The 27,503-nt window shown below is 43.1% G+C and overlaps 2 long non-coding RNA genes across 2 annotated transcripts; one reads left to right on the top strand and one right to left on the bottom strand.

Moving 5' to 3' along the window:
* Positions 1-12,612: 12,612 nt before the first annotated feature.
* On the top strand, positions 12,613-16,476 carry LOC119006520. Its single transcript, XR_005070824.1, has 4 exons — positions 12,613-12,693; positions 13,011-13,135; positions 13,245-13,379; positions 15,489-16,476. It is a non-coding gene; the product is annotated as an uncharacterized LOC119006520 (long non-coding RNA).
* Positions 16,477-21,389: 4,913 nt separating this feature from the next.
* LOC119006521 lies at positions 21,390-23,252 on the bottom strand. Its single transcript, XR_005070825.1, has 3 exons — positions 22,097-23,252; positions 21,882-21,959; positions 21,390-21,580 (listed from the first exon to the last, which is right to left on the bottom strand). It is a non-coding gene; the product is annotated as an uncharacterized LOC119006521 (long non-coding RNA).
* Positions 23,253-27,503: the final 4,251 nt, after the last annotated feature.

Here is a 27,503-nt window from a genome sequence, read left to right as displayed (position 1 = left end):
TATGAAGAGTAGCCGATTGACTTATGCCTTCATTTCAGAGCTGTCACTCCTGGCCAAACACCATGACCCCTCAACCTCCATTTTGGAGGCGCACATTTTTTTTCTTTCCTCCACCACATGAATATAAAAAACACATGTGGCCCAAAGGTGTGTGTGTGTGTGTGTGTGTGTGTGTGTGTGTGTGGTTGCGTGCGCGTTTATGTGTACAGGTAAATCAAACTGACACAGCTCCTTTGAATGGCAGGAGCTGAATTACTTTTGCACTTCAATTTTGCACACCTGCCGTTTATGGCGAACACCGGGCTCAGCATAAACCATAAAAGGAAAATACGTTGCTCCAAGATACAAAACAGAGCCTGTAAATATCACAACCAGGTGCAGCAATTACAGGTTATTTCTTTGCATATTGTAAAATATATAGCTATTACTGTACACTGTATGCTAATATGTAGGAGTTGACTGCAGATGTTTGGCTATGTTGGAACAACTTGTGTTACATTTTTAATTCTGAAAAACTGTGAAACAGATGAAAAGCAGCACAGGCCACCACAACCACAGTGACTTTCTTTGAGGATTTATTGTTTTTGAATCAGTCAAGCTCAATTTTAATGTTCTTTACTGTGAGTTTTATCTCCTTTTTTGGCAAATTAACTACAAAATAACACTAAAGATATACTAAAATATGCATGTAGGGAGGTGGAGAGAGAGTCTGTTACCATAAGTTTAAAAGTATGCATAGAAAGAATATTGACACTGAAAGGTATAACGTAAAATATCAAAAGCACCTCCAAAAAGCTAGGGGGCAGCATATCACCGATAACTGCTGCTCTTTGCTAGCTAACCTTGGCCATAGCTAGCTGCTGTTAGCTAATTAGCTCATGGCTCAGTTAGCTGTGCAGCCAGTGGCCCTATAGAGTTTGTCGGAGTTTTATTTTCCGTACGTCATGTTTAAATTAAGTCTGTTGCATGATGAATTAACAAGGCAGTTAAGCTCATCTGAGTTTGGTAAATGAAGGTGTACTGTTGTATGTTTCATTTATAGTCAGATTATTTAATTTTTGACGTTCTGTGGGTATATGTTGTTGCATATAATTTCCAGATGAAACTACGGGTGACGTCGGACTCTCGCCTCGTGTGGTACAAAGTGGTGCCACTAGCCAGGATGGGCCGTGGCTAGCTGGTTAGCATATTGACTTCAGCTGACATCTCCGCAACACAATACAAACACTTGTTTAACATAGAGTTAAGGGGTTAGGGTTAGGGGTTTTTATGTTTTAAAAGTAAATTCTGGTCATATATTTCAAACTGCTCCTTCAGTGAACAATAATATAAAATACGGTCATATCACGGTTGTCACCAACACCCCTAAAGATGACCTCATCCTCCTTAACCTAACCTGTGGTGAACAGTGTCTCTATGTTTCAGAAAAATTCTGAGGTTCAAGTACTTTAAAGTAACAACATTCCCCAGTTACAACATGCTCTATTTAACATTTTAAAAATCTTAAATGTACCTCAATATATAAAAAGCCAACAAGTAAAATTACATTGAAAGACAATACACAAAATGTTTGCTGCAATTATTTTGAAGCACACTTGATGTATTTGCTTCTATGGATGACTCATTCTGACCTCCATGTTCCCCTTCTCCCCAACCAAACCAAGCGAGAGTCCGTCGGGCAGCAGTGTAAGTGCTCTGATGCGCACATTTACACATGCAGGACAGGAACAATGCATCCATCTGAACCGTCTGCAGGTGGGCGACCATACCAATCAGGTCCCAGCCAGAGGTCGAGATGACAAACACAATAAGGCAGCAGATTCATCACCCCGTGTGCTCTGACAGTAATTGTCCTGGGTGCATGTCACAGTCCCCCCCCCCCCCCCCGTTAAAAATACAAGGGATGCTCCTTTGACAGAGATGACATCGGCGCCAGTCACATGCATTTAAGCCAGACACCTCTGCTATTTGTTATGACACACTTTCAATTTAGCAAAATGGCCCCACCGAAGATGAACAGTGCCCTACGTGGGAGGAGGAAGGCCTGTGCGAGAGGAGGTCGCTTTGTGTGTGTGTGTGATTCAGACTCGGGCTGAGGAGGCGAGACATGTGGAGGGATTTTGTTTAATAAAAAGGCCTGTTTTGTCTTGTTGTTAAACGTGAATGAGCAGTACAAGGGCAAGCTAGACGTCCATCTCTGGGGGATAAGGCAGCATAGATCGATAGGTGGGATGTCAGTTTGAATTGAGGTCACTCTTTGTCTCACGAAAGAGGTCCCACTTACTGGCTCGCCATCAAAATGTAGCGGGGCATTAAGTGAAAGCCGGGGTTGCAGAGGGGGGAGGAGGCCGGACAGTCATATCAGTGACCCTCGTCTTGTCGGAGCAGCGGGGCTTTTTGTTCGGCAACATGTTTATTCTCAGCTGGTCAGAGGGAAGGTGTATGTGTGACACTGACGGAGTCTGTGCAGGATCAATAATCTGATGAGATGTGATGAGGCTGTCATTGCTTAATTCTATCTAAATGTTAAACAGACTGACTTTGGAGCATCTCTGCCTGCCTGGGAATAATACATGTGTGAGGATGATTGAGTCAGAATAGAATAAAAAAATAAACAAAATTAGTACCATTTATCAGTGAGGCCGCAGATTGCAACCTACTGAATACCCCTCGTCTCACCCTCCTCTATGATGACTGCTGAAAATACAAAAAAAAAATGCAGGACGTTACGCAGAGCTGCATTTAAACCAGAAATATGTTCAGGTATTTTATAATTACAGTAACATTTGATAATGATACTTTTGTAATGGCAGTATTTGGGTGCCTTTTGTATCAAAAAGAAAAAAGGAAAATTGATTTCTCTTGGTTGAAGTAATGTCAGGAAACAAGAAATGTGTTTTTCAGAAATCTGCACACAAAAATGTTACATATATCCTTTGCAAATGTATTGCTATGGTTCACTTCAAACATGAACAAACCACGAATCGCCTGTGTTACGCTACCTGCCCAAAGCTACAGGACACAGAGACCAGCTAAAAGATAATGGACTTTTTAGCAGCCATCAAGTCATCAGTACAGAAGTTCTGTCATTAATGACCAAAACACAACTCCAAATAAATGCTAAATGTCCTCCCTGTGTAAAAGCTAACATCTTCTCCAGTACCGTTCCATAATAATATTCCATTAAATTGTCTTTTTTTTGTCTTGTGCTGACATGTCACTGCTTCACAAAACACTGAGAATCCCTCTTTAGTTTCCAATGGCTGTAGTAACTTATATATTATTATATCAATATGTCATGCAGCATGACAAATGCAGATGAAAATGAAGTACAAGTGTAGACTTTTCGAATGTTTTAAGAAAACAGAACAAAGCCAAAGTTCATTCTGAGTTTCATTAATTTCCTCATGTTTTTTTTTTACTCTCTCTGTATGATTTATATCTGAATGCATGACAAAAGAGCCAGGGCCTGAAACTCTTTACTGAGCACGCCCTCTTGACACTTGATATATAGAGCAATGCATCTCCAAAGCTAATATTATAATGAATTGGATCTGTGTCTACGTGTGTGGCCCGACAGTGGACTGTTTGTGAAGATGTCCCAAAAGCAATACCACCCTCTCCAGAATCAACACACCCCCCATTTAGCATTCCCAGATCCCCTGAAATGAAACGTTCATTTTTCCATAACCATCATCTCCGGCAAAGCATTGCGGGGGAATTGGATCTGTCCCTGCACAACCCCTCTCCACTCAGATCTCATCAAGCGTGGGCTGCAGTCACCCCTCTCCCACGGAAATTGCTCTGAACCGCAGGAAAATGTACATCACTGAGGTGCCGACCAAAAATGGCATTGGCCTCGTTCGCATACAGACACCCAAACCCCTCCACCCCCGCCCACCACCGCAACCACCGTTCCTCTTATAAATCCTTAAAGAGGGCCCTGACTCCAATGTATGGCAACACCATCAATATTGATGTGGGAGAAAGTTCTTCCAAAGCCGCCTCAGTCACAGAACATTAATATTGATAGTGTTGTGCACCAGCCCGGACGCTCTGTGTGACTCAAAAATGGTAATGGCATCTGGACCGGGGGTTAGAGGCCAATATCATTGCTGAATATGGACATGGCTGTTTAGCTGCGAGCAGGACAGGGGGCCATGCCAATCATGTCCTCTTCGTCAGCCTGACCAACCTAAGAAGGGCATGTCTGGGGTCAGTGAGGAACTTTGGTATCTCACTTCATTTAATTTTATTCTTCTAATCAACGTTTTTCCTCAGACAGGCCCAGTGAGATTTAAGCGTCTTTTTGAGGTCAAGATGTACCGTCGACACCGCTTTCACAGTGAGGAAAAAATACCCACCAGCACCCTCTAACATCTGGCTTTTGTCTTTAATGCGAAAGGGGACGATCTGCATTCACTCCTGGGTCAAACGACTCTGCAGTAGTGAGTCGACTCCAGCTTTCACGCTAATTTTCGCCCTTTAGCTGACACATTTAGCTGGCTTCTGTCTAATTCAGAAATTCTTTGTGGAACGAATTTTAACGTCTTCTGGATGTAGTCTGGTGAGGTGGTCTGAGGTCAGATCTGCTGCTCTCTACTGGCCCTGTTTTTCTGGCACGTTTGCGATGACGGACTTAAAACACAAGGACAAAAAACAGAAAGGCAACCATCTATTTTCAGCAGGTTTAAAAGCGTTTTAAAAAAACCCTGCATTTGGACAGTTTCGATATTTAAAAGAATCATTTTAAAATCATTTCATGGGTCTTACCTGTGGCAAGCCTTCTCAGCCATAGGAATAGCAACATGGTTCCTCTGTTTCTCAGTGGTGTAATGTAACTAGTACATAGATATTGACTAGAAATCAGCTTCTGTTCCTTCTATTTTTACCATTCTTTCTCTTAAAATGTCAACTCTGCTTCTTCAGACTTCATAAAAGTGCATTCTAAACTGCTTGAGAGCCCCTTTAAGGACATACGCTGCGCACGATGATTTATCAGCCTTTATTAACCGACTAAACCGGCTCATCCACATGCATCATTTGCATGTGACTTTGATGCATTAACCTGGGGCGGACCGCGCCGTACGTAGCCTGTGTTTTATTAAGAGTTACCGTCAGCCCTAATGATATCATGGCTCCGTCGTGGTGGTGCTGTCCTCTGCTTGTGCAAACATATTACGCTGAGGCTGTTTTCTGGGTCAGTAAGTTAAATATTTCAGATGGTTTATTTTTAGAGCCGTCTGTTTCCACTTTGTGAATGCTCTGCACGGTGTGTGTGTGTGCGTGTGTGTGTGTGTGTTCCTGCATCTCTCTCACTATCTGCGATTACTGCAGGCAGCATTTGACCCACTAAGTCATCTTCACATGGCCCCTGGGGGTTATCAATTGAGTGTTGTGTGCAGAAGGAGGCCATCATAATTGGTTGCCAGCTGGCGGTTAACACTTTCAACAGTGTACAGGACACGTATCGGCTGCTTTGACATTAAAGGTCGGTTTAATCTCTTGTTGTAATGTCAGTACGATTAAAGCGTGCTGCTTTTCCAAAAAGCTCAGTTTTTTTGCTGTTGTTGTTTACAAATCAATAAGCCATTAAAACTCTAATTACCAATCGCGTATAACTTTTTAGTGGGGCTACTTACATTTAATCAGTTTAATGTGAATGTAATCGTCCTGCAACGACGGTTTAAAAATGTCTGCCGTTGTGCTTAAAGCAGTGGGAGAGCCAAATCACATTAGATCACTTGTACATGGCATTGAGCTGTCAGGGTGCAAAGAGGGCACTGTAATTGCTGCAGAGATGAGTGGTCATTGAACTGTGAAAAGCAGACAAGTTTTCCACAGATTATGAGAAGCAGAATGATTGGAAACTGCCCAGGGCCAAAAGTCCCATGATAGTTTTTGACCTTACCACATATGTGGAATCAATGCAGGGCTCTGTTGTTGACCTTAGCCGTTCCCTGCAACACATACCACTGCTCTGTTTCCTAAAGACATCCCACGCACAGGCTCCCTGCTTATCCCTCTCTTCTCTCTCCCCAACTTTTCTTCAGGTTTCTCTAGCTGTGATGATTCACCTCATTAGAAACTTTTTGAGTGCCTCAGGAGATGAATCCCAGAGATGGGGATCAATATATCTCAGGTATTGTTTCTGTATTCACCAGTTTTCTGTACATACAAGTGTTATATAGTTGTTTTATTTGACATGGTGCAAGTAAAGGAGACCAGTAGTTTTTCGTGCCTTTAAATGTGGGTTGTTTTAGCTGCAGAGCTGCTGAGAGTGACCGATATTTTTTCTTTCTCTGAGGCAAAGAAGGAGTGTGACAGAGACGTGGCAGAACAAGAGTGAACAGACAGGATTTCACTCGATGGAGAGTGTCAAAGTCTGTTCCCCCACTGATGTGTGTTTCACGACATGACTCGAGATGGGTCAGAACCATGGTTTGGGTTTTTGGTTTTGGTCATTTCCTGTTTTATGTTGTTGATTAAATCCTTTGTCTTTTTTCTCCTCGCTCTTTTCCCTGCTCACCTGTGTCCCATTAGTTAATAACCCTCTATGTATTTAAGTCTGTGTTTTTCCTTCACTCTTCGTTGGTTCGTCTGTGTTCCTTGTCTGTTTCTGGTCCAGTCTTCTTCTCGTGTTTCACCTGCGTTCGCTGCCTGTGTCAACACGTTGTCCTGGTTTCAGCTTAGTTTAGTTTTTTTGCTTTGGACAGTAGGCAGGCTGTTAGCGGTTGCCATGTTGCTTAGACTCTCTTGGCAGCAGTAGCACTAATATCACCTAGGGAACACTAGGTGGGGAGATTTCAAAAATATTTTTTCCTCTTACGTATATGTAGAATCCCAATCTCATATCCAGTAAGTCAGTTTTATTTTTACAGCTCCAAATCACACAAAAGCTATCTCATGACACTTTCCATATAAAGCAAAGGGGCTACAGTGCTGGTTCTGGGCTCTTGTGAGCGCTGGTTCAAAGTTGGTTCGGCCTGTGAACCTTTTAAGAACCGTTTTTATTTTCCATGGGCCTGAGAGCCACCGTAGAGTCACATCATTCGGTCACTGTCACTGTAATTTCCCAGCATTGTTAGGAGCAACTGTGGAACTTGAAGCTAATATGACAAGTGTGGCTCCTGGCTTTGGCAAATCAAATATTGTTATTTTCCTTTGGATAAGTCAGAAAGATGAGAGTCATACAGTGCGTTTACATGACACAACTGAATTACTGGGTTAGTCTGACTATGATCGGATTTTTAAGATGCATGTATGCACCTTAGTCTGAATAAAATCGGACCAGATCGGATTTCTCATAGTCGGATTAAAACGCCTAGATTATTTGATTGATCAGTCAGTTCTTGGCTTTTGAAATGCACAAAAGGGAAAACCACACTCTTTAATTTACAGACCCAGCATTCCTTCATGAGTAAGCACTCTGTGAGGAAGCGCTGCCTTACTTTACCTTTCATTCATAATACTGACACAGTCATGATGCAGCTATGAGTAAACTGCATATCAGTTACAAGCTTGTATTAGATAGAATGACTCGTATTCACTCACTTCCCTTTCAGCTTTTTCAAAGGGTAACAAGATAAAATTGACTCTCAGTCTCTGTTTCCCTGACACTTCTGTGAAGTGGAACTGCAAACATGAAACTGGCTTCTGAAGACAAAACACAGGGAAAGAAGATATCCCAGCTCAAAAGCCCCGTTTCCAAGTAAGTTCTGTCCTGGCACCCGGGCTTTCAGCCGTTCCAGGCGATGCCACAGGGCTCTATTGTGCGTCTGCCAAACTATGACAGGGCCCCGTCCAACTTCTCACCTGCAGCATTGTCCGCCCGGGGAGCTCAGTGCAGGGTAATTGGGCACCGAGATTCCAGGACAAGTTTCTTTTTGTCCGTTTTGTGCGAATCACTGACCCGGACGTGTGAGGTCACAGCTGTGGTAATTGGTGCTGGGTGATGCAGCTGTGTGTGTGTGTGTGTGTGTGTGTGTACAGTAAAGCCTGTGAACATTTTTTCTGAATTACACAAGTTGTGTATGCATGGACAGTATTCACATTGTGTCTATTCTCGCTGCAGCCATGTTTGCGTTTCATCTCCTGTCCTACAAAGGCGTGAGCTCCACAAACTGATCCCAGCCTTTGTTGGACATTTTAGATTTTAAATGAGAGGAGCTGCCGTGGTAGGAATTTGTTCCGCTAAAACAAATTACCACACCGCGTAGCACTCGTCGAGTCGAGTCTGCAGAAGCGGCAGCGAGAAGTGTTCAGACTACGAGACATCCTGCTCCCAGGTAGATCAAAACTCAGCTTGGCTCTTTCCCAAACTGCTTCCTCTCCACTTGCACTTCACTACCAGAGTGTCTCTCTGCATGAAGTCACACTTGCAGCGGTGAAGGGCACTCCGGATTAAGGTTAAGTGTATAAATAAACAGGTGAACTGTGGGACACACTCACAACTCCTCCCCGTAAGTGGGGGGAACAGAAGATGTCACTGGAGACACCAAATAATCCTTGTGGTTAGCTTGAGGTTTAGAACCAACAAGATAACACACATGCAGTGAAGCGCAAACATGTAATCTGACAATGGAAAACTTCATGGACCTGGAAACTGTGACCTCTGCTTGGCCCTGGAGGTGAAACCCCATCCCGGGTCGTGATAGGTGGTGTCCTCCCCCCTAACTGACCACCTGTCAGTCTACACCCGGGCTGCGAGTCCACTATCTGGCCTCCGCGGCAGTTGTTTCCACCTCCGCGGCCTCGGGATGCAACCACCTGTCACGACCTGAGGGATCACTCTCCAATTCTGTTTTTCTCTTCAATGGTAGAGCCTTTAATGTGGGAGGATTTAGAAGTTTAAAGCCTGTAACATTTTTACGCTGCACTCTGGTGGTTCGGCGTGATCTGCCTGAAATCCTTCATTGCGAGATAGAGGCATGATTTCCCAGACGCAGACTAATCCTCTTTACATCACGGACCTGGCTTTAACAAGGGATATTGACAAGGATTTGACCCTCATCTGGGCCAATTTACTGACTGCAACAAAGTTCAGACGCAGGTCAAAGCCGTCAGCAAGAAATCTAGCTGGACTGCAAAAGGACCAAAGAAAATATTTTTTATTATTAGTTGTTTTACTTATTATCTTATTAATGTCATCATTTATCAAAAGACATCTCAAACATTGTCTTGCGTTAAATGTTTTTTCACTTGCTGTTCTTTCTTCCCAAATACTCACTCAGACATTCTCAGCACCCTTTTTGTTGTGCCTGAAGAAGTTGGACGATCTTTTAGATTTCAGGCATTCAGACTAGAATCATTTGTTCAACTCACTCAGGTTGATTATTTCTTTACATGACTTGGAGACTTCTCTGCTTGTTTGGTTCTAATTCACTTGGTCTTTTCTCGGTTGTACTTAACTTTCTGTTTATGTTACGTTGCAATGAATGTTAAGGACCTGCTTGAAAATGAGAGACGGTGCACAATTTGAAATGAAAATTTCATTTCATGCCAAAAATACATTTCAATTCATAGAAATAAAAGGTAAAGTAACCATTTTTATGTATCCGCAAAGCATGGCTCCCTGAGAATCCAGGTTACATTGAAACACATTCTTTTTTCGATATCTTTCTACTTGTTTTTTATGCATTTTAAAAGCAATTTTTAATGTCTTTTAATGTTTTTCAGATGCCCCTGTAAGGCACTTTGAGTTTCCTCGTGTCTGAATTGTACTATACAAATAAACTTGCCTTGATGAGGGAGGCTGTTTGTCCCGGGAAGAAAAGGGAAATTATTCAGTGTGATCCCTTTCGGTGTGCAACAGAGTAAAGTCCCCGAGCTATTTACTCCAAGATGAACCAATCAGATAACAATAATCATTTTATCACGTGTGTTTAAAGAGGAGTCACAGTACTCTTTGAAGAGGGATCACAAGTAGGTATTGATTCATTTAAAGAGGTCACGAGCCAAAAAGCGCTCGGAACCACTGACGCAGGACGCTATTTTTTCCGTGGACACAATGCAACACACAAATAACATTATTACTCGGTGGAAAAAAAAAATTCAGCCTGAGGCAGCTCATGAAACATAAAGTAAGTAAGAAAGAAGGTTTAAAAATGTCTGTCTTTCACATTGAGCATCAAACCTCGATTGCAGCCTACTCACCCATGATAGAAGCACAAAACTCAAGGAAAAATGACAAAGCAAACACAATCTGAGCAGGTCAGCAATATCAGGCAAGCGTGACGCTTTTCTCAAAGTCTCCTGGAGGGATGTGAAAGCTCAAAACCACGTTGCATGTGCCAGGTCACAGAGACATCCGAGGGGGAATCAAGACGTACTGGTGCGTTACGTTGTTCTCGGAAGGAAAGACCTCTGATGTGTAAAAGTGCAATGGAAGTCGGACACTTGGGCAAGATCCGCGTAGCGTGAGTTTGCCGCCATGAACGCAGATGACATCACAGCAGTATGCCATGCACATAGTGAACAATCAGCAATTTTCACCTCTACTCAGTTGATCTGTGCTCAGTAGAAGTCTCTGAGAGCTTTACAACTCCTGACTTTTTTATGTGCCTGTAAACTGTTAAATCAGCTGCTGTAGCTGCTTTGTGAAGATCCCAGACTTGCCATTCAAACATCCGTTTCCAGCGAGCGTTCATGTTTTTCCAAGAAAAAGCACTGGAGCGCTTTTAGATCCAACCACATCCAAATTTGTCAGTTAAAAGCCAGTATTGCAAATTTCTGTTGAATATTGTCTGAGTGTAAATGTTGTATTAACATCTTTATGTGTGGGAAAAAAACACTTTTAAACCAGCTTTCAGCGGTGACCCTGGCTGTTTTTAAACGTCTTTTCAACATGAACATGCTCACTGGGTTGTAGTTCTTTCTAACATTTACAGATTTTTAAGTCGAGGATTCGGCAGGCATTAACAAAGTGTTACAGCACATTAGCGTCTCGCACACACACTTCAGAAATATACTCGGTAGCATTAGTTTGTTTGGTGAAAGTGGGACACAGTGTCAGTCTATGAACAACACAGGGTCTCTCGGCCGCTCCTCCAGGGACAGCAGCTCTGTGACCTTTTCACATACGATGTGTGGGGCAGCACAAGTAACACGACTTGTTCTGGCAGAACTCTGTGATGCCCTCCAGGCTGGACACCAGCATGTGGTCCATGTGTGATACAAACACACACGCACGCACACACACACACACACACAGACAGACAGACACACAGACAAAGCCACAGTGCCCCTGTGATCTCTGGCTGACACACCCTGTGACCTTACAGGAGACCAGTGGTAAGGCAGAGTTATGAAACAACAACAGATCAATCGGAAATCCAGCGTTCACCCCACACAGCTGCCTCAATAATGTCCAGCACGTGTCTGATATGAAAATATACTTCTGTTCATCGCTCTGAGCGACAGATTTAACACCTGAACAAACAACAGCATAATCGAAGGGTGAGATTCAGAGCGAGACCACACACACTAACCCCTCTGTGACCTCAGCAATGAGCTTAGAAGCAACTGTTTACAAACAGCTACTGAAGACACAGACACACAGATCCAAGCCTGCTGAATATACACTTAATGTGATTAAATTTACAGAGGGCTTTGACGGCTGCTGGGCTGATTAACCCTTTACTGTCATGATTTTGGTTTTCAGATCAAATGTTTCCAGTTTTATTTTGTAGAATTGACGTTCCTCTTCCTGCCGTTGTCTCCACCTCCGGCCTTTTCACTGTGCACACCTGTGTTTCATTGTTAATTAGTCGCTGTGTATTTAAACCTGTGTTTTTGTCTTCTTCCTCCCCACCAGTCCTGCATCTTCTGTGGTTGCAACTCTGCCTGTAGTGTCCCCCCCCCCAAAGCTCCATCCTGGTTTGTGATTCACTTGCGTTTCTCTTTAACCATCCTGTTGTCTGCGTTTGGGTGCCCGTCTTTTTGCTAAACCCCAACAATTACTACTCATCAACACGCCACGAAACAATGATGAAAAAAAAGAGAAGCCCGGCAGAACTGGACCGTCACACACTTTGAAGTCATTGACTATTTCCTGGATGGACAATTCTAACTTCCTTTTGAAATAAAATATGTATACAAGTAGATTCACTTAACGTAACATTGGATAGCTGTGTGACATAGACTGCCATTCAAAAGTCCATAACATTTTTAGCTCAAATAAGAAACTCCAGCTTTTGAACCATTGAGAAAGACGCGGTGGGGTTAACTTGGTAGATTATGATGAGTGTTGAGTGTTTATTTATAAAGATCTGTATAATATAGATTTAGTGAAACATAATTAGCAATTTGTGGCTTTTGGAAGCAACGACTGTCATGTTTCATCTGTACCCTTCCCATTATCTCCTGCATTTGATTAAGATGCTGACAATAATATACAGTTTTAAGCAACCAGGGAAAGAACACAAAATATAATTTAGTTTTTTTCATTCAGAAAGCAGCAGCGAGGCTCTTGTTCAGCAGAGTAACGTTCAGAGTGCTGGAATCACAGATGGGATTAAACTGTCCCTCACTGCTTAAAATGTCTGCGCCGAAGAGATGGACTGAACTATTTTTAATGTGTGCTCACGCAGATGTTGCACTAAATGAAAGTGACTCCCACAAACGTCTGCCCTTCCTCTCTTTGTTCCTCTTATCTGGATCAAACTCGCAGCTGCCTTGAGGTCTGCTCCAAGGGTAAAACCTTTTCGTATGCCAACGCCTTTCATCAAATTAAATTCTAGATCTCTCACGGCAATTTCATTTCATTTCTGCTTGTTTAATCTGCTTTATTTTCACGTTTTATCTATTCAAATCCCACCATATATCCTTTTTTTCACCTTGTGTTTCTTTAAGATCTTCTCCTATTGTCCTTTTTTGTTGAAAGTTGCTGCACAAATAAACTCGGTCGGTGAGGTTTGACACAAACAAGGACATTTTTTTTTCTGCCTCCAGAGAAGCTCTGCCTCTGAGAGATGTTTGTATAACTAAGATGCCAATCTGCCCCTCAACAGCTACCGTCGAGATGCCCTTGACCCCCCAGCTGCTCGGCTGGAGCTGCTCAGCAGCCGGCAGTCGGAGGCTGTGGTTGTACCGAGCAGCTCCCAGGAGTGAATGCACGTAAATGCACAACTGTCAGGTATGGCGGTGCTGAAAATGAGCATGCATGCTCTGAAAGCTGCTCTCGGAATAAAGGTTAAAAAAAAAAAATCCTTTACTGACATCTGATTTACCATTTCCCTTTTAAGGTCCATTTGTAGGAATGCAGACCTCCACTCCTGGCACTTTTCTTCCTCCGCATTGTACCTGTGGGATATGAATAAGTCATTAGAGGAAAAGTCTTTATTTCACAAAGCAGCTGAAGGTAAAAGTGGAAGGAGAAGGTGAGCGGGGGGGGCAGTTTTGTCACGTAAGAGAAACCGTTTAATGTGTTTCTGTTGCCTCTCGAATGTTTCTTTTGTGAAATGTGTGAAAGCTGTCAAACAAAAGGAGGAGAGGAAACACTTTTACAGGATTCAGTATTTATACATTCAGAGGGATTTTTTTTTTAATGTAAAATATTGATGTTAACAGATTAGTTATTCTTTAATGCATTTCTACTGTACTGTAATGTGTATATATCTGGGGCAGTATAGCAGGACACCAGGGTTCAAATATAGAGCTTCCATCTGAGTATTGTGGAGACTAAATGACATGTTCCATCTATTTTCTCTTTCACTGCATCACCAACTTTTTTCCCCAGTCAGAACTTTGCTTTAACGTGCGTCATGTTCCCAGCGTCTAACGTCACGTTATCAGAATGAACAGGCGAAAACACAAAAGAGAAATCTAAGTCAGACATTTGAAGGGCAGCGTGGATCAGTAAGTGAAACTGCTTTTGTTGTGGCACGTTGACATCTTGATCCAGTCCTAAACCGGAGCTGACAGGTAGGAGTGGCCTGGCGGGGCGAGTGGTGCGTCTTTTAAAACATTAAAAAAAAAAAAAAATCCTTGCTCTTCTTACATTTTCACCCCGGGGCTACATCATCCACTGCAGCCTTAAACCGAGCAAGAGCACTATTGAGCTCTGCGACCACGTTTTAACGCAGGGGGGAAAAAATAACCGTGATGTGTTTTTGTATTTTTGGTCCAACCTCAGCCGTCATCACCCTTCTCCTCCCCTCCTCCCCTCCTCCCCTCCTCCTCTCCTCCTCTCTGTCTGTCTGTCAGCTGAGCACAGGACAGGACCGGGATCATTATGTGTTGTGGTGACCGGTCTGTGACCCCACAACTCATTCTCCTGTGCCCTCCTGGGTGTGCCACGGCGGGGGCGGTTAAAGCGCCACCACAACCTCTGACATGTCTGCTGGAGTGTTGTGTTCGATGCACAAAAGCACGTGTGTGTGTGTGTGTGTGCCTGTGTGTATGTTGCACACCTTTAGGTTCTACATGTTACCTTTCTTTTTTTTTTTTTGTTTTGTTTTCGTACATGATTGCAAAGCTCTGTGGATTAGCATGTGCCCGCTGAAAAGACACGCGGGTCGAAGGGGCAAGGTTAACATGCATGTTAAGAGGATCAATGTGTGGGCTGGTGTTTTTGTGCTTTTTCTTGTGTGTATGCGCAAACTTCACACCAGTCCAACTGTTTTGAGCCGATTTGTGTACACTACAGTGATGATGATGGAATTATCTGTGCGTAACCTGTGTTTGTGCGTATGTGTGTGTGTTTGTGTGTGTGTGTGTGGTTCTGCGGGCTAGCTGCCGTGGCTCGTAGCTCCCAGGGAGATCCGTGACCGAAGATCCTCAAGTTTAAGGTTCATCTTCAGTTCAGAGGGAGGTTCAACTGCCGGTCAGCGGGCCACTGAGCAGCCTCGCTCGCTCTCTCTCTCTCTCTCTCTCTCTCTCTCTCTCTGTTCTCTAATACCACCCTGCCCCCCCCAAACACCCCCACCACCATCACACACACCACACACACACACACACACACACACACACTCTCCCTTTCTTTACATACAGCGCTCTATTTGACTCGAATGCTTCCCCTGTCTGTTGCTCTCAGCTGATTTTCTTTGCCTTCTATTTGACCCGGCCGGCGAAAACATCACAAGGTGAAATTCCCTTGTCTTTCTCTGTCCTAATATGGATCACAAATAAGGTCAATAAATGCAGGTAAAAGCACATTAATATTGAGGGAAAAAAGAGGGATATGCATAGCAAATATATGCAGGTGCAGAAAGTCCTGTACTGTCTTCTGCTCATCACCGACAGCCAAAGGTTTTGATATTTTGGCTTTTAATTGACTCAACTTTAATCCTTCTTCTTTTTTTTTTCCTTTTTCAGGTCATTTATCCACTTTGTATAAATGAACCTGAATGCTTTTGTTTTGGTTTTTATGATTTGGAATTTTGATGAGGACATACAGTCCTTTTCTGCTTGACTAGCGTGTGCCGTGAGCCTGATGACCGTTACGGCTGCAAAATTTAATCAGAAACCCCCTTTGTCTCTCATTACAGGAAAATGATGACCTATTTCAGCGGCTGACCTCAAACAAAGTGCTGCCGAGAGTGTTGGGACTCGATTTGAGAGCCGTGTTTGTGGGCAGCACAGTGACCTGACCGACGAGATTAAAAAGCAAATCACATCCAAACACCGGGAAATATTCCATTTATTTGGATTGCACTGTGGTCCAAACCTCTGATTCTATTTAATATCACTTTTGTAATGTGTTATCAGTAGTGATGGTATGAGCAGCAGAGGTAGTTTTGCTCTCTTTCCTGTGTAGTCAGTTTTCGAACAGAGATGTTTGGCGGAGGAAGTATGCTGATCTTTTTTCAGTCAAGTAGAAGTTTCAATACCAAACACTTCAACATGTTTCCTGTTTCCCCTCGGTTCAGATTTGAGTGGGTATGTCTGTTTAAAACATGCTGTGTGTGACGCATCACATTGCCTTGTTTAATTATCACCACAGTCTTAGATGTGAGTCATACCAATTTTGAACCGCCAGTGGGAAGAATGAACATTTAAGAGTCTGCTCTTGATTGAAAACTCTCTGTTTCTTCTCTGTTGTTTCTCGTCTGGGCGTATCTGCTCAACCTCGAATCACAATGCTTACCACGATACACGTAAAACATTAATATGTGAACTTCGCGATCAGATTTGCTCATTTATGTTTTCGTGAATGAAGCCCAATAAGTTCCAACAGGACCCTAAAAGAGCTCCTGCCAAAAGCCACTTCCACACAATCAAGTGAATATCAGCTCCATTAGCTTCATTGTATCCCAGCTGCTGGACGATCTAAAGCCACGTATTGACTCGGTTGTTGAGAGAGTTGTTGTCATGTTTGTCATACAGTATTGGATGCTGTGAGACCAACTTGATAAGGTTTTGACATCAGCTGAAACAAAGGATTTCATTGGTCAAACGTGTACATCTGCAGGGGTAAATTCTGCTGAATATTTTTTGCTTTGCTTTTTTAATAAACTAACATGGACATTTTTGGAACAGAAATCTGTGCTTGGTGTGAAAAGGCTTTACATAGAAACTTGTGTCACTAACTTATCAGTTATAGGTTTTGGTCCAGACAAGTTGGTGGTTCACCTATTTGTGATCTCAGGTGGCTGCAGGTGAACAGGGGCGATGGATGTTTGTGTTTTTTGCTAAAAAAAAGAATGGCACCCTCCCTCATCCACCCTCAAATCACCCTCTACTTATGATATAAAGTGACTCATAATGCAGTTCGGCCTAGAAAAATCTATATCATACTATTGAATTTTAATCATTGATGCATTAATATCTACTTTTGCTGCTGGTAAAGGTGGAGCTCTTTTCTTACTGTTTATATGCTGCTGGGTAACTTGTGAATTTGACCCTGGGGATCGTCTTATCTCATCCATCACATTACTTCATGATTCATTTGTTGATTATATTTTGTATTAGTAATCGCAGTCGAGTGTGGTGGAGTCAAAAGTGTGATATTTGCCTCTGAAATGTTGCCGAGCAGAAGTAGAAAGCTGCATAAAATGGAAAAAAATCTAGAAAATTATACTCAAGTGCAGCACTTCAGTAAATGTACCCTGCACCACTGCTTTTCACACATTCATGTTGAATTATTCTGTTAATGTTAATACAGTCTCAGATTGTCTCCCTGTCTGGTAAATGAAGTGTATAAATAATTGTTTTGTGTAAAAATGAGCAGCTTTATTATTTCTAAGCAGCTGTTTCCTGCCTGACCTAATAGTTCAGCCAAATACTACTGAACAAAAACAGCTCAATCACTTTAATTAAAGGGATATTCTGGCCTATATAAAGACAAATTAATTAACTCCACATGAATGTATAGCTTTGGGAGATTAACTATCAATTTCCTGATGTTTTCGTGTCATAGAACTTGTTTTGAGAGAATTTTATCGACGACTTTTCCGACGAAGAGGAAGCTCCCGAGTGGAAGAACAACTTAATAAGCAGCTGCTATTGTAAACACTGAAGTGAACCGTTGTTTAGGCTTCACCAAACCACAGCCGATATCGCAGCAGGATCTGCCATGATATACAGTGCATTTTTTTTTGCCTGCCGCGCTCACCCCTCACCTCGCTGCATGTCTGCTCTGATGTGGCCCGGCTTGTTAAGCCAGCCCCGTTGGCTTAGATCCAAGAGGGATAATGCCAGATTGAAGAGGTTAGAGGCAGGGTAAGAGTTTACCACATGATACAGCCAGGACGTGACACAGGACAAAACAAAACCAGTCATACATTATTGGCTTAGTTAAGCTGAGACACCTCGACACTCAGAATGTTGCACTAGTCTGACTGGTTGGCGAAAATATGAAGAGATAATTTTAACATCTCATCAAATGCATAATCCGCTTGTTCATAAATGTCATTCACCGTTTGAAACCAGAAGATAAATGTTGGGCTTCAGATCAAGAAAAAACAAAAATAAAAATAAAAATGTTAATGGTGGGGTAAAGGTGAAGGAGTTGTGGGTAGATGTAGTAAAAAATGCACTTCATGTAATATTAATGCAAAATTATATACAGTATGCATTTTTGAGGGGTAACTTTTCAAACAGCACACTCGTACAGAAACGGTCAAGTCGTGTGTCCGCAGGGAAATATGGGAAGTTTTTAGAAAGCGTGATTCTATGCACAGGCAGCTTTTTGCATACTTGGATCAAACTACGGGCTCAGCAATGGCACCTGGCGATGAAACCATCTTATCAGAACACAAGCTCTGCTGCCTCTGCTCTTTGGCTCTCGCCTTGATATCGTATTGCTGAGTCTCACTTTGCATGAGAAATCGAAGTGCAATCCCGTTCTTTATGGCCGCTGCCCGCGACCTTTGTCAACCCAGCGAATTAACCTAGAGGCGTATCAGCTATGCTGGCCCTTTTCTCCTAGAGCCTGTCCTATTAACTGAGTGAGGAGCACGGAGAGGGTCACACTTAAGTAACCTTATCTTGTAATTGGGTTCAAGGTTAAGTGACCCTGGAGCACGGAGGTCCGGGGGTTAAGGTCACAGTGTCAGGCAGAAGGGGGAGCTTTTAATCACTGATGGGGCTGGAAATCAAGGCCCGGGCCTCTGCTATCTGGCTGGGCCGGACGCGCCCACCCCCCCTTCATCACCTCCAGCCTCACCCTCATCCACATCCCCACATGAAGCTGTCCGTGCAGGCTGGAGCAGGGTGGGGTTGAGGGGGTCGAATGGAGCAGTTGCCAGGCAACCCGTATTCAAGCCAAGGTCTTGTAAGCTTTTAACCTTAGCACAAATCGATATAGACAGCAATTGGGCTAATATTCATCGAGCAGATGGGAAAATTAGGCGCAAGTCTGCCTGCAGGAGATAGAGGAGAGACATGCTGTTGGCCGGTCATAGCATCACTCAGACTCCTCTCACTGAACGTATGAGCAGCGAGGGAGAAGCTCTGAATGGTGGGGAAAGAGATTTCAGGGAAATAGCTGTGACAAGCTTTTCAGTGGGGCAACATCTCCCAGGGCTTTGGCTCATTCGTCCCCTCCTGCGATATCCTCCTTCTTTTCATCATGCGTATCTCTCTCATCACTTCACTAGTCCTTTTCTCATCTCCCTCTGTCCTGCTTTTATAGCCTGTTATCGCTCTCTGTCCTTATTTATACCACTCCATCCTCTCTACCCAAACGATTCTCTGTACTCATGTAAGAATGCATGATTTGTTGCAGCCTTCTTAATTGGTGAAAACAAAATGTTTCTTTATTTAAATCAGCTTAAAGGAAGAGCTCACCCGAGAATCAAATACATATTTTTCGTCTCACCGGTGGTGCTGTTTATCCACCCAGACTGTTTAAGTGTGAGTTGATGAGTTTTGGAGATATCAGCCGTAGATATGTCTGCCTTATCTAGCAGCTGACTTGTAGTCCATATATTTTAAAAGCAGGCTTTACTGAAAAATAAGTAAAATAAACTATAAAATTAATGTTATACAAGCTAAAAACTTTTAACAAATAAAAATTTTTGCATACTTCACTTGGTTATTTTCAGGGAATCTGTTCCCTTGATTATTTTCAGCAAAGTCACTTTTGATGGAAAAGAGGCTCAAGCTCGTTACAGCGCGGGATTTAAACATTAATGGCATCCCCCTCAGCTGAGCTGTAACATTAGCTGGCTTTGTTAGCTTATTTGATTGGTTTCTTCCTGCTGCGTGGTGCTACAGACAGAAAATAGTTCCTACATGGAACTACTCACAGCAAAGTCTGTGAGAGACCGGTTCCTGATTTCTATAGAAACACATTGCTGTTGGGTTTTACAAAGGTTTTTATTTTGTGGCTTTGAGCACCACAAGCCAAGTGCTGGCTGTGTTTGAGAGAAGGTGGACATCTCTATGGTTGATATCTCCAAAACTTCAGATAATCACAACAGATAAGAGGGAAAATATACACTTTTTACTTTGGGGTAAACTGTCCCTTTAAGGTGACCCTTAGCTGGAAATCCTTTATGTGTTGTAGTTGCAAAATCTTGCTAATTTGTCGGTGATAACTATAATTAAATACATGATGTATAGTTGCACATTTCTGAGGTTATTCTCAAGTAAAGCATCCAAACACTTCACGAATAAAGAGCAATTTGCCCCCTCCTCCCCCTCTCTCTCCCCTCCCTCCCTCCCTTCCCTCCCTGTCTTTTAGAGAGGGAGATGGATGACCACTGGTGGAGGGGTTCAGGCAGCATGACCCATAGACCTATCCATTGCCAAGGGCGAGGAAATAGCCCAGATTAAAGAGCTTGTAAATAATGGCCCATAAACATCTGCCTGTTAGCCCGGCCAATCCATCTCAGTCTCCCATCTGGTCCTCTCTTTCTCTCGCGCTCCCCCGCTTTTGATTTCCTCATTGCGAACGGTCCACAGGGCAAATGCATCATCAGACCAAAGTCAGTCATATTCCAACACAAACAAACACAGGGATTGACCCTCGGGTCGTGTACAGTTCAAATCCCCACCAGCCACTGCACCCATGACTCAACCCAAAGACAACAATGAAGCGCATTAGCTTTGTTTTCTTTCCTTGGGTTTCTTCCATTTATTAGAGCCTCAGAGTATATTGCTTTGTTAGATTAGCATGAGGCAAAAGTGAGTGCATGTATGTGTTTATGTACAACTGCAGCCATGAATTCCCCTAATTATTTTTGCACGATTACAGCTGTTGTGCAATCCACCCCGCCAGAGTCAAACCTTCAGTGGGGCTCTCGTTAGGGCCTCATCAGAAGCCCGCCCTAATTAGTGATTAGGCCTAGTTAATGTCCCAACATCTGCTCTGTGCACTGGCCACTTGCAGTCTCTCAGATCTCCTTTCCACGGCAAGGTAGTGAGGCTCGAGCTGTGCGAAAAGACCCCTGGTACCCTTATTAACCACCTCGGTCGTGGCCTGACTGCAGGTGGCAAATTAGACCAAACAAAGGGCTGATTGCAGACAGACCGAGGCTGAGCTCTCGCCAGCGAGCCTCATGCACTGCAAATGCTTTGTCTGTTATGTCACATTCAAGGCTCAACTGGCTTTCGCTAGTGCTACAAGACAATTACATGGGTATTTCAATACTTTGACAGTGTTCGTTATCAGTATTTGAAATGTTTCATCCTCCCTTCTTCCATTGTATTTATATCACAACACTGTTGTTGTTCAAATCATCTGCCCACTCAAGCTGTTGCAGATTGGTGCGCTACAAACGTTCTTAAGGCTAGCTAGAAAAACGTTAATGAAGTTTACGTTATCGAGCTAACATTGACACACAAAACAGTGTTACACTATATACGCGACTCACAGACCTTGTTAAAAGCTGGAACCAACTATCAGAAGAATTCTGAACAGAGAAAAACAAAACAACATTTTGGACCAAACAAATGTTTTAAAATGATTGAATCACAATCGTAATGTTCTCTTTCAGCTAAGTTTTTGGTCTCTGAGCACCATTTTGTTCACCAGCTAATCACCAGCCGTGTCTGTCTGCTGTTCGGCGATGAGCAGCTAGTGTTCAGTGGGTCTTTGGAGCTTCAGAGCTGCCTGCTGCTGGAAGACGAAGCTATGAGAGCTGAAAACTCACTGTAACGCTGGATGGCAGGAGCTTCAGAGATTGGGTGACAGCTACAAAACAACCAGGAACAAAATACGGCACCAAACCAAACAACACAAGGCTCTGTGAGGGTGAATTTGCACTATTACCAGATATGCTTTGAGCAAAAGCTAACGTCAGTGTGCTCAGTTTGCAGTGCTAACATTCTGAGGCTTAGCAACCTTTTTACCCACTGGTGTGACCAAAAAAAGCTGCTCAATGGCGCTTTGGTACTCTGACACAAAGCTGTGGATTCACAGGAAGTGCATGTGATGTAATTTGCATACAAAGAGGCACACAAAATCTATGCCGTCCTCACGTGTACGCTCATACCTTATGCAGCGATGTGCTTACCTTGGCAAAGCAGCTCTTGGTGGGATGGGAAGGGAGCGGTGTGGAAGTGATTGTTATCTGCAACGCATGCAAAATTCAAAATGAGTGAAATGCAAGCTAGGAGAATCACCAAATAATGTATTGATCCCACGGAACTTCTTAATTGTAAAAGTAGCAGTCTCGTTCTTTTTTGTAACAGCTCAACAGACACTGACCACTAATGTGTGACTTTGTGTTACGTGTCGTGAAGAGCAAGAATCGACTTGTTGTGAAACCTTCAGGAAGGGTATCTGACCAAGAACTGTTCCAGACACAAAGAAATGTTACTGCCTGTTTTCTGAAATGTGTCACTCTGGTCCGAGTTCAAATGAAGAATTTTAGTTCCAAACAAAGTTCCACAAACACCTCCTATTCAAAGTAGTTGCTGCTCGGTGACGGCCATCACTCATCATTCCACTCAGTGACACTCAATGTCACAACAGACAGCACACACTAGCCTCAGCGAGACTTATAAGTCTGAACGAGAGGCAGGTAAGTAGATTTTCCAGGCAGGTGAGCTGCAACTAAAGCGCCATGATCTCACTTCACCGAGAGGGACACTGGCCTTCACTTCTCAAATGAGCCCTCTAACCTCACGCTGTCAGATTGACTGATATACCATCTTAGCACTGGATCTCACTCAAGGTAAGGTGTCCAATGACGGCAGCTTAAGTGTCTCGCTTTCATGCAGCTCAAAATTGCACCGTATTCCTCTCTAGATTGTTTTACTTTTTTATAAGTTGACTAATTTTTCATTCTGAAACCTTTTCCCTTCAAAATGACCCTTTCCTTGCTCATCTTTCACCTCGTCTGAGTCGTTTCTAGGCTTCGATTTATGAGCCGCCATTTTTGACCTAGTGAGTGACCCCACACCTTAAACACATTCTCAATGGAGCCAACACATTTATTTGGCAGATAAATCATTGCTTACCAAATGCTGCCGTTGCGCAAGGTCAAAGTTGTGGAAGCAGATAGAAATGAAATCACATCGATAGTGGGTCGAGCCGAGTGCCAACATCGCAGTCCTGTGAGTTGGTGCTTACAATACACACAATTTGAATAGAGTGTGAGATGTCCATTGTTCACATGCATTTATCTAAATGGGGTGCACGTGAAGCAGGTCGCGGTCAGTTTCCTCTTATGTGACTGAGCTTTATTCAACAAAGAACTACAGCATCATTTCATCATTTGTTGGTCAGTTCAATAATCCCTTCACAGCTCCAGCCAAATTCTCCATCGACCACACCAGCCTCCACACCGTCACGTGAGCGACTGTGACTGTGTCTGACAGTCTTGTAAAACCTCTCCCTGTAGTATCCTCGATTCCCCCCATTTTGCGCGCCTCATTTGTGACTTTTCATCATAAGTATTCTGGATTAAACACCACTCTCACTTTCATGGTTTGTGTATCTACAGTCCTGAGTCTTCCAGGTTACCATTTCAAATGTTGACTACTGCCACCTGGTGGTGTGGAGAGTAATTTCCTCTCACGCAGGTGCAGAACGTATCTGCGAGTTGGCCATCAGCTATAGCCTGGTGGTGTGTTCAGTGGCATCTTTTTCGCTGGGACACGGGCAATGTGAGGCCTTCATCACCATCTGATCGTTGATGTTGCTTTGGTGTGTCTGGGCCATACGTCACCATGCAGACAATCTTGCATAGAAGTGCTGGAGAAAGGTCAAGCTACACCATTTATCATTGGGCTGTATGACAAGAGAAAATAACCCGCCTTGTAAGTGTTTCTTTGAACCAATCACAGTCATCTTGAGAAGCTTGAAGCCCAGGATGCAGCAACCGTTCCCTTGTGAAACTAGCTAAATCCTTGTAAAACTAAAGGGAACAGCTACTGGCTTGGTTACATTTGTACCATTGGCTACCAGGTTAGGGTTGGGGTTGCTAGCTGGGCGTTTTCAAAATGCTAACATAGAGGTAGCAGATGGAAAAAAGAATTAGACATAACGAGTGAGGTGCCTTATCTTTCACTATGATCTGTCATCAACATATCTGGCGTATCACAAGGCCCACACATACAGACACACAGAGAGTCCATTTAGACTCACTAATTATCCTGATGGTCTGTCTTTGCACTGTGGGAGTAGCGTCACCAGCACTTCACATACTTTAGTAGTGGACAGCCAAACAGCATTTACACCTGCAAGGTAAGTTTAATTGTTAACTTCTCTGCATGTCCACAGATCAAGTGCCACAAATCAAATGCGCAGCCACCTCATCTAATTCTTCATGGGTGGCGATTTAAGAGGGGATCACCAGGGGATGCTAATTTGATTTGTCTGACCAATCACCCAATAGGGCGGCTTATCCGTGACCTCTGAAACTGTGAGTTTTCCAGTTGGCTGAACAGAGCGAGAACCTTCACTTGACCCCCCTCAGCCTGCATGGTAATGTCATTTAATAGGGGGAGGGTCACTGATCAGGGAAAAGATGTTGAGTAGGGCGATGCAGCCCGAGCTCAAGGCCAGCAGCCTCTCTGCATCTTGTCATGTCCACAATGTAACTGATGTCCAGAACAACAGAAATCTGATAGAAAACCTTTTTACTGTACATCATCTCAGAAAACACATGTGCATCAGTGAAAGAGGAAAAACTATCTTTGTTTTCATCAGTTATGAAATCAATGTTTTTTGCCACTCTAGCGACGTAGTTCCAAAAAGCTTCTAACATAGAATCTGAGGCTCCAATCACATTTAGCGAGAGTCATTTTAACTTTTATGTTTGTCTGAAAAGTTGCTAGAAAAACGTGAGGCAGGGAACAACACAGACACACGTCTGATGCGATGTGGGAAAACAATGTTTTTGCTAGCAACATGTTTCTAGAGACATGTTTCTAGCGACGTGTTTTGGTGTGATCGGATGCTTAATCTCATTATAATTTAAGATGATGTGGAAGTTTACCATAAAATAGGCTCTGATGGTTTCATGATCGATACAGTTTTATTCATCTATCTATTCTGTCAGAAAAGAAGGTTTATATTTGTATCTTTAGGGGTACATCAGCTTGTTACTGGGAACCTTCTATGGTACAGCTGATCTATCTATCTATCTATCTATCTATCTATCTATCTATCTATCTATCTATCTATCTATCTATCTATCTATCTATCTATCTATCTATCTGAAGAAAAGGCACACATATGCATACATGTGTTTGAGGATGTGGATAATCCCATGCCCGGTGTTGCCAGTGATAGCAGGTAGACAGTAAAGGGGATTTCCTGGTCAGACTCCAAAGCCCTGTGAAAGCATGCGGGACTTTACATGGAAGTGCTGCGATCAGAGGACTGGAGCTCAATTAGCTACTGTTGTGGGTGGGGGGGTGGGGGGGCGAGCAGAGGTCCAAATCCTCTCTTGCAGGCCCAGCTGGGGGGATTAAGAATGGTTCCTGTCCCGTGGCTGACCTCTTCAAAGCCTGCGCAGATGTCCAGATCCCCCCCATCACACACCCACTGACACACACACACACACACACACACACACTCAAACACCCCCTCTCCTCGAGCTCTCTCTTGACCCCTCAACCAAAACAAAGCACTCAGGTGACATTTCTTATCACAAGAGCTCTCACCGGCTCTTTGAATTGGTATCTCTGGTATCTCATCTTCCCCGCAGTACATCTTTCTTTCTCTTCCTCGGTCCCTCCGTCTTGCCTCGGGGTCCTGAGAGGGGCTCGCTCCCGGTGTCGGCCGTCCTTTGACACCGAGCGTGGTCAGATTTCTGAATGACCTTAGCGTGGAAACGAGCCTGTCACTCTCCATACACCGCTGCCCTTTGGTTCCTGTGTGTTTTCAAATAGGAAACCAAGGTCAAGAGGCACCGGCGAAGACACTGAGCGTGAGACTTCGAATCACACATCTCAATAAAAATAGGAAATAAACACTTTATATGCAGATCAGTGAGATGGCCCCTGAGGTTGGTGGTGGTCCTTTAAGGTTGTGACCCCTTTTTTAGGGCTGTAAGTCATGCCTCGGTCAAAATAATGGCCACCCAATTTGAGCTTCATTCGAGGCTAAGAGGGGCACGATGGACAATGAATGGATTAAATCACTCCGGGGGGGCACAATCCAAGATTACTTTCAATCAGCAGAGACCCTTGCAGATCTGAGAATAAGCCAAATGTGAGATTAGGTGTTTAGATAATTATTTTCTGTATCAGCGCCTTCTTTGGTGGGCTGAAGAGTCTGAGGATGAGTTTTGAGGTAATATGGGTTCTTATACTGAAGACCTACAGTCAGGCGACACATAAAGCCACAATTACTCGCTGCCCAAGCCTGGTTACAGACCTTCATACAAACAAAATGGCAATTTAGTTATTATTATCAGGCTTTCAAGTTCCAGCCTGTTTCTCAGACATTAATTTCTTGTTTGCCTGACTATTTGTCTGTATACTAACACTTATCTACTTTACACACATGATATTTTCAAAATCGTCAAAGACACCTCTGTATTTCCTCATCCAAACTGTGATGATAGTCAGAAATGGACGACATAAAACTAAATTCAAAAGTTCATCATCAGTTTTGTTTGTTTATATTGATGAATTGTAATGTTATATATGAGATAAGTTTTAAATTATTTTTCTATTTCTCTCTTTATTTTTACTTTTTTTTTATTTTGTGTGGATGCATACAATTCATTTTGATCATCCATTTTTTAAAGTTTGTTTTTAACCATTTAAATCAGCATCAGTGCTGTTTAAACAGTGACAGTGAGACAAATTTGAGTCACTAGAACCTGGGATGCAGCATTAGCTTTTATCAATGCATAGACCTACTGATCAATCTTCTTCTTCAGTGTATGCCTAAAAACCTGCCCTCAGTGAAGACAGGACTAGCTGAATTTCTTCCTGCTTCCTTCATTTTAAATAGGCTGCCAACCATGGATGTACAATAAAAACAGGATACAGCATCAGAGGCGTTGCTCAGTTCATCTCTATGGAAGCTGCTCAGTGGTGCAAGAAGCCAATAAAATTTGATGATCTGGGGTAAAATTAACTGGATCTTCTGCATAGCCCACAACACGTGAGCACTAGAGCTGGCTAGCTTGCAGTTTAGCCCGCGGCTAACTTGAATGGAGATAAAATGATTTCCTATTCTAGACTTTCGAACTGCTCCCGTACCTAATGGGAATGATTTTGTCATTTTGTTTTACTGCTGCTTCTTCTACTACGTATGTGTGTGAGGAAAGTGTTTTTGAGCCCCTGTGCATAACGCGATGTTGTAATGAGCTTGTTTGGCCGAGATGTCAAACGAGCCTAGCACTCCATCAACATTTCGAATCAACATTTCCATCAGCGAGGAGAAAACCTAAACGACGCCAAAAAAAACTTGTTGCTTCAGAATCGTAACAAACGATAGGATCGTGACTGTTGCTTGATTTGATTTTTTCCCCCCACCACCTGCTGTAAATGCTGCTATTCCTTAGTTAAAAGACGGACACCATTAATTCATGTACATTTGCTCTGGATGTCCTTTGAAGAGTGAGCTGATAGTGTCAGGAGCTCAAATATGGAAAGCATCTTTCTGTTCCTTGCGGTCATCAGAACAAAGCACCGTGCGTTTCAAGACC

This window comes from Acanthopagrus latus, chromosome 17, assembly GCF_904848185.1.
Source record: "Acanthopagrus latus isolate v.2019 chromosome 17, fAcaLat1.1, whole genome shotgun sequence".
Taxonomy (NCBI): Eukaryota; Metazoa; Chordata; class Actinopteri; order Spariformes; family Sparidae; genus Acanthopagrus; species Acanthopagrus latus.
This window is presented reverse-complemented; position numbering and strand designations above follow the sequence as displayed.